Source organism: Triticum urartu, chromosome 4A (assembly GCF_056163025.1).
Source record: "Triticum urartu cultivar PI428250 chromosome 4A, HENAU_Tu73, whole genome shotgun sequence".
NCBI classification, from domain to species: domain Eukaryota; kingdom Viridiplantae; phylum Streptophyta; class Magnoliopsida; order Poales; family Poaceae; genus Triticum; species Triticum urartu.
The window spans coordinates 305,046,859-305,055,352 of NC_141876.1; positions in this window are offsets into that span (position 1 = coordinate 305,046,859).

The following is an 8,494-nucleotide window of genomic DNA, read 5'->3' on the forward strand; positions in this document are numbered from 1 at the left end:
TACGACAAAATATGTCATGCGAGTTCTTTTCGATAAGCATGTATGACTATATTCGGAATACATGCCTACATTACATTGATGAACTGAAGCTAGTTCTGTGTCACCCTATGTTATAACTGTTGCATGATCGATCGCATCCGACATAATTCTCCATCACCGATCCAATGCCTACAAGCTTTTCCTATATTGTTCTTCGCCTATTTACTTTTCCGTTGCTATTGTTACAATCACTATAAAACCCAAATATATTACTTTTGCTACCATTACCATTATTATCATATTACTTTGCTACTAAATACTTTGCTGCAGATATTAAGTTTCCAGGTGTGGTTGAATTGACAACTCGGCTGCTAATACTTGAGAATATTCTTTGGCTCCCCTTGTGTCGAATCAATAAATTTGGGTTGAATACTCTACCCTCAAAAACTGTTGCGATCCCCAATACTTGTGGGTTATCACCCGCCAATACCGAGCGTAGGCTCGTCGAGGTCGGGGCTGTCGCGCCCATCTGTCCTGCAATGGTCGTCACGGTGTCGCTCGATGGTGACATGCGCGTCTCACGTTCGCCTATCCTCCGGGGTTCGCCGTCGGCCTGGACATGCTCGAGGGTCAGAAGAGGCCATCGAGACGTCGTCAAGTTCTTGATTCTGCCGTGCTCTGATATGTCTCCAATGTATCTATAATTTTTGATTTATCCATGCTATTATATTATCAACCTTGGATGTTTTATATGCTATTTTATATGATTTTTGGGCCTAACCTATTAACCTAGAGCCCAGTGCCAGTTTCTGTTTTTTCCTTGTTTTAGAGTATCAGAGAAAAGGAAAATCAAACGGAGTCCAATTGACCTGAAACTTCACGGAACTTATTTTTGGAACAGAAGAAGCCCATGGAGTATTGGAGATGGACCAGGGGACCCCCCTGGGCGCGCCCCCTGCCTCGTGGACAGCCCGGAGGTCCACCGACGTACTTCTTCCTCCTATATATACCCATATACCCTAAAAACTTCGGGGAGCAGAATAGATCGGGAGTTCCGCCGCCAGAAGCCTCAGTAGCCACCAAAAATCAATCTAGACCCGTTCCGGCACCCTGCGGAGGGGAAACCCTCACCGGTGGCTATCTTCATCTTCCCGGCGCTCTCCATGACGAGGAGGGAGTAGTTCTCCCTCGGGGCTGAGGGTATGTACCAGTAGCTATGTGTTTGATCTCTCTTTCTCGTGTTCTTGAGGTGATACAATCTTGATGTACCGCGAGCGTTGCTATTATAGTTGGATCTTATGATGTTTCTCCCCCTCTACTCTCTTGTAATGGATTGAGTTTTCCCTTTGAAGTTATCTTATCGGATTGAGTCTTTAAGGATTTGAGAACACTTGATGTATGTCTTGCATGGGATACCCGTGGTGACAATGGGGTATTCTATTGATCCACTTGATGTATGTTTTGGTGATCAACTTGCGGGTTTTGCCCATGAACCTATGCATAGGGGTTGGCACATGTTTTCATCTTGAGTCTCCGGTAGAATCTTTAGGGCACTCTTTGAAGTACTTTGTTTTGGTTGAATAGATGAATCTGAGATTGTGTGATGTATATTGTATAATCATACCGACGGATACTTGAGGTGACATTGGAGTAGCTAGGTGACATTAGGGTTTTGGTTGATTTGCGTCTTAAGGTGTTATTGTAGTACGAATTCTATGATAGATCCAATGGAAAGAATAGCTTCATGTTATTTTACTACGGACTCTTGAATAGATCGATAAGAAAGGATAGCTTTGAGGTGGTTTCATACCCTACCATAATGTCTTCGTTTTTTCTCCGCTATTAGTGACTTTGGAGTGACTCTTTGTTGCATGTTGAGGGATAGTTAAATGATCCAATTATGTTTCAACGCATTGCAATACCATTTTTGCTCACTTTGATCATTAGTTACCTTGTTGTTTTTATATTTTTAGATTACAAAAACCTTTATCTACTATCTATATACCACTTGTATCACTATCTCTTCGCCGAACTAGTGCACCTATACAATTTACCATCGTATTGGGTGTGTTGGGGACACAAGAGACTCTTTGTTATTTGGTTGCAGGGTTGCTTGAGGGAGACCATCTTCATCCTACGCCTCCCACGGATTGATAAACCTTAGGTCATCCACTTGAGGGAAATTTGCTACTATCCTACAAACCTCTGCACTTGGAGGCCCAACAACGTCTACTAGAAGAAGGTTGTGTAGTAGACATCAAGCTCTTTTCTGGCGCCATTTCCGGGGAGTTTAGCGCTTGAAGGTATATCTTTAGATCTTGCAATCAAATCATTTTTTTTCTTGTTTTAGCACTAGTTTAGTTTATAAAAGAAAACTACAAGAAATATGGAATTGAGTTTGCCTCATACACTTCATCTTTTTAATACCTTTTGTGAGTATGATGGAAAGGAAAATTGTGCCAAAGTGTTAGAAGAAGAATGCATTAAAATGTTTGGCACTAAATATTTGGATGATGAGCATTATTGCAATGTTGTTAGTATGAACTCCTTTAATATCCATAGTACTAATGATGATTGCACTAGTTATGATGAAACTGTCTCCTATAAACATGTCTATTTTTGTGGAGTGCACTGGGTTTGCAAGTACACACCAAATAGGGAAGATAGATATTGGAAGATGCATAATCATTTAGAAACTAAATGGTTGCAAGAAAGGCTAAATGTTAGTGCTGAAAATTTATAATTTCTTAGCCATACTTGTGAACTTTGCAATGAACATGGTCATTTAAATATCAAATGCAAATTGTTTCATGATCAAATCGTGTCAAAAATTGTGATGACTTGATTTCCCTTGCACGTTATAATGAACTTAGTTTGCTTTTGGGTTATGAAGAAATGAAACGTCAAACTAAAATTATTCCAGAATATAACCTCGAGAAATTCCTCGATGTTGATCTAGAAGAAATTTATATGTATTGTGCGGTGAATTGCTTTGAAAATCCTTATATTGCCAATTATATAAAGAAAATAAAACAAATAGAAGATGAAGAGAATACTAACGAAAGGGAAGAGACTTCCCAATATCCTCCTATTATTTCTTATGATGAATCAGGTAACGAGGTGGAGCCTTTTATTCAACCAATCTCATTAATAAGGAGCTCCAGAAAGAGGATTGAACCCACGCATGATGTGGTGAAGAAGAAGAAAAGAAAAATGAAGAGAGGTAAAAATATATCTCTCCCAAATAATGATGCTCCTATCACTGTTGTGCCTCATGAAAATATAATTGTGGAAGATGATGCACTTGATGATGATCTCGTTATGCCTATTTCTTGTTGTGATGATTATGATTGGGAAGATAATGATACTTGTTATGATCTTGAAAATCTTTTTGGCACTTGCTTGGAAGAATATGATAATTGCTATTGGTGCTATCCACACTATTGATGATGAGAGTGATTATGCTTATGATATGAACAGGCCCAAGCTTGGGGATGCTATGTTTGAGGAAGATGATGTTTTTGAGAATATATTTTCTGAAATTAATGTTTGTCCCAAGCTTGGGGATGCTACGTTTAATGAAGATGATATTTTTAGCCTCCCAAGTTTTGATGAGCAAATTTATTATGATGGTAGCATGCCTCCTACTTACAATGATTATATTGATGAAAGTGGGTTTGGAAGAGTGTCAACTTTAGGAAGTAATGAACCCACTATTTTGGAGGATGTTGAATCTTATTATGGTAATTATTAAAGTGAATTTGGAGAGGTCATGACTTTATTTAGTGATGATTCCACTATCTTGGAAGAGGTTTCAATCGATTATGATGAGAACAAAGTTGCTACTTATTATAATTATTGTGATGATACATATGCTATAAAAAGTAGTGATGATTGTATTTATAAAACTTGTCATGATTATTATTACCCTTTTTCTGAACATTACTCTTTTAATGTGGAAACAATTTATAGTATTCGAGTCTCTTATGATACTCCCACTATTCCGATTGAGAAGAATTTTGCTTATGTGGAGAGTAATAAAATTTATATGCTTGTAGATCATGAAAAGAATGCTTTAGGTGCTGGTTATATTGTTTAATTCATTCATGATGCTACTGAAAATTATTAGGAGGGAGGAATATATGCTTGTAGGAATTGCAATAATATCAAGTTTCCTCTCTATGTGCTTAAAGTTTTGAAGTTATGCTTGATTTACCTTCCTATGCTAGTTGATTATTTTTCCCACAAGTTGGTTGCTCACAAAATCCCTATGCATAGGAAGTGGGTTAGACTTAAATGTGCTAGTCATATTCTTCATGATGCTCTCTTTATGTTTCAATTCTTATCCTTTATGTGAGCATCATTGAAATCATCATGCCTAGCTAGGGGCGTTAAACGTTAGCGCTTGTTGGGAGGCAACCCAATTTTATTTTTGTTCCTGTTTAGTAATAAATAATTTATATACCCTCTGTTATGATTGAGTTTTTATGTTTAATTAGTGTTTGTGCCAAGTAGAACCTTTGGGAAGACTTGGGAAAAGTCTTGTTGATCTTGCTGTAAAAAACAGAAACTTTAGCGCTCACGATAATTGCTGCCATTTTTTATTGGAGGGTGATATTTAGTTAATTCTTTTTGAAGATGATTAAAAGATAAATTCCTCACTTCCAGCAATTTATTTTAGAATTTTTGGTGTTCCAGAAGTTTGCGTTACCTACAGATTACTACAGACTGTTCTGTTTTTGACCGATTCTGTTTTTCGTGTGTTGTTTGCTTATTTTGATGAATTTATGGCCAGTAAAATAGTTTATAAACCATAGATAAGTTGGAATACAGTAGGTTTAACACCAATATAAATAAAGAATGAGTTCATTACAGTACCTTGAAGTGGTGTTTTTTTTTCTTTCGCTAACGGAGCTTACGAGTTTTCTGTTAAGTTTTGTGTTGTGAAGTTTTAATGTTTTGGGTGAAGATTCGATGGACTATGGAATAAGGAGTGGCAAGAGCCTAAGCTTGGGGATTCGCAAGGAACCCCAAGGTAATATTCAAGGACAATCATAAGCCTAAGCTTAGGGATGCCCCGGAAGGCATCCCCTCTTTCGTCTTCGTTCATCCGTAACTTTACTTGGAGCTATATTTTTATTCACCACATGATATGTGTTTTGCTTGGAGCGTCATTTTAATTTCTTTTGTTTTGCTTGCTGTTTGAATAAAATACCAAGATATGAAATTCTTAAATGTTATAGAGTCTTCACATAGTTGCATAATTATTCGACTACTCATTGAGCTTACTTATATCTTTTGGAGTAGTTTGTCATTTGCTCTAGTACTTCACTTATATCATTTTAGACCACGGTGGTGCTTTTATTTTATAGAAATAGATGAACTCTCATGCGTCACTTATATTATTTTGTGAGTCCTAAACAGCATGGTAATTTTCTTTGGTTATGAATTTAGTCCTAATATGATGGGCATCCAAGAGGGATATAATAAAAACTTTCATATAAAGTGCATTGAATACTATGAGAAGTTTGATACTTGATGATTGTTTTGAGATATGAAGGTCGTAATATTAGAGTATGCTAGTTGAGTAGTTGTGAATTTGAGAGATACTTGTGTTAAAGTTTGTGATTCCCGTATCATGGACGTATGGTGAACCGTTACGTGATGAAGTCGGAGCATGATTTATTTATTGATTGTCTTCCTTATGAGTGGCGGTCGGGGACGAGCGATGGTCTTTTCCTACCAATCTATCCCCCTAGGAGCATGCGCGTAGTACTTTGTTTCGATAACTAATAGATTTTTGCAATAAGTATGTGATTTCTTTATGACTAATGTTGAGTCCATGGATTATACGCACCATCACCCTTCCACCATTGCTAGCCTCTCTGGTACTGCGCAACTTTCGCCGGTACCATAAACCCACCATATACCTTCCTCAAAACAGCCACCATACCTACCTATCATGGCATTTACATAGCCATTCCGAGATATATTGCCATGCATCTTTCCACCATTCCATTTGTTATGACACGCTTCATCATTGTCATGTTGCTTCGCATGATCATGTAGTTGACATCATATTTGTGGCAAAGCCACCATTCATTATTCTTTCATACATGTCATTCGTGAGTCATTGCACAGCCCGGTACACTGCTGGAGGCATTCATATAGAGTCATATTTTGTTCTAAGTATCGAGTTGTAATTCTTGAGTTGTGAGTAAATAAAAGTGTGATGATCATCATTATTAGAGCATTGTCCAAAGTGAGGAAAGGATGATGGAGACTATGATTCCCCCATAAGTCGGGATGAGACTCCGGACGAAAAAATAAATAAATAAAAGAGGCCAAAGAAGCCCAAATAAAAAAAAGGAGGCCATAAAAAAGAGAAAGGGCCCAAATAAAAAGTGAGAGAAAAAGATAGAAGGGGCAATGCTACTATTCTTTTACGACACTTGTGCTTCAAAGTAGCACCATGATCTTCATGATAGAGAGTCTCTTATGTTGTTACTTTCATATACTAGTGGGAATCTTTCATTATATAACTTGGCTTGTATATTCCAATCATGGGCTTCCTCAAAATGCCCTAGGTCTTCGTGAGCAAGCAAGTTGGATGCACACCCACTAGTTTCTTTTGTTGAGCTTTCATACACTTATAGCTCTAGTGAATCCGTTGCATGGAAATCCCTACTCACTCACATTGATATCTATTGATGGGCATCTCCATAGCCCGTTGATACGCCTAGTTGATGTGATACTATCTTATCCCTTTTTGTCTTCTCCACAACCACCCTTCTATTCCACATATAGTTCTATATCCATGGCTCACGCTCATATATTGCGTGAAGATTGAAAAAGTTTGAGAACATCAAAAGTATGAAGCAATAGCTTGGCTTGTCATCGGGGTTGTGCATGATTTAAATACGTTGTGTGGTGAAGATGGAGCATAGCCAGACTATATGATTTTGTAGGGATAGCTTTCTTTGGCCATGTTATTTTGAGAAGACATGATTACTTTGTTAGTATGCTTGAAGTATTATTATTTTTATGTCAATATTAAACATTTGTCTTGAATCTTATGGATCTGAATATTCTTGCCACAATAAAGAGAACTACATGGATAAATATGTTAGGTAGCATTCCACGTCAAAAGTTCTGTTTTTATCATTTACCTACTCAAGGACGAGCAGGAATTAAGCTTTGGGATGCTGATACATCTCCAACGTATCTATAATATTTGATTGTTCCATGCTATTATATTATCAACCTTGGATGTTTTATATGCATTTATATGCTATTTTATATGATTTTTGGGACTAACCTATTAACCTAGAGCCTAGTGCCAGTTTCTGTTTTTTCCTTGTTTTAGAGTATCATAGAAAAGGAAAATCAAACGGAGTCCAATTGACCTGAAACTTCACGGAACTTATTTTTGGACCAGAAGAAGCCCACGGAGTATCAAAGATGGACCAGGAGAGTCCCGGGCTGCCCACGAGGGTGGGGGCGCGCCCACTCCCCCTGGGCGTGCCCCCCTGCCTCGTGGGTAGCCCGGAGGTCCACCGACGTACTTCTTCCTCCTATATATACCCATATACCCTAAAAACTTCGGGGAGCAGAATAGATCGGGAGTTTTGTCGCCATAAGCCTCCCTAGCCACCGAAAATCAATCTAGACCCGTTCCAGCACCCTGCTGGAGGGGGAAACCCTAACCGGTGGCCATCTTCATCATCCCGGCGCTCTCCATGACGAGGAGGGAGTAGTTCTCCCTCGGGGCTGAGGGTATGTACCAGTAGCTATGTGTTTCTCTCTTTCTTGTGTTCTTAAGGTGATACCATCTTGATCTATCGCGAGCTTTGCTATTATAGTTGGATCTTATGATGTTTCTCCCCCTCTACTCTCTTGTAATGGATTGAGTTTTCCATTTGAAACTATCTTATCGGATTGAGTCTTTATGGATTTGAGAACACTTGATGTATGTCTTGCGTGGGATACCCATGGTGACAATGGGGTATTCTATTGATCCACTTGATGTATGTTTTGGTGATCAACTTGGGGGTTCCGCCCATGAACCTATGCATAGGGGTTGGCACACGTTGTCGTCTTGACTCTCCGGTAGAATCTTTGGGGCACTCTTTGAAGTACTTTGTGTTGGTTGAATAGATGAATCTGATATTGTGTGATGCATATCGTATAATCACACCCACGGATACTTGAGGTGACATTGGAGTAGCTAGGTGACATTAGGGTTTTGGTTGATTTGTGTCTTAAGGTGTTATTCTAGTACGAACTCTATGATAGAACGAACAGAAAGAATAGCTTTATGTTATTTTACTATGTTCTCTTGAATAGATCGATCAGAAAGGATAGCTTTGAGGTGGTTTCATACCCTACCATAATCTCTTCGTTTGTTCTCCGCTATTAGTGACTTTGGAGTGACTCTTTCTTGCATGTTGAGGGATAGTTATATGATCAAATTATGTTATTATTGTTGAGGGAACTTGCACTAGTGAAAGTATGA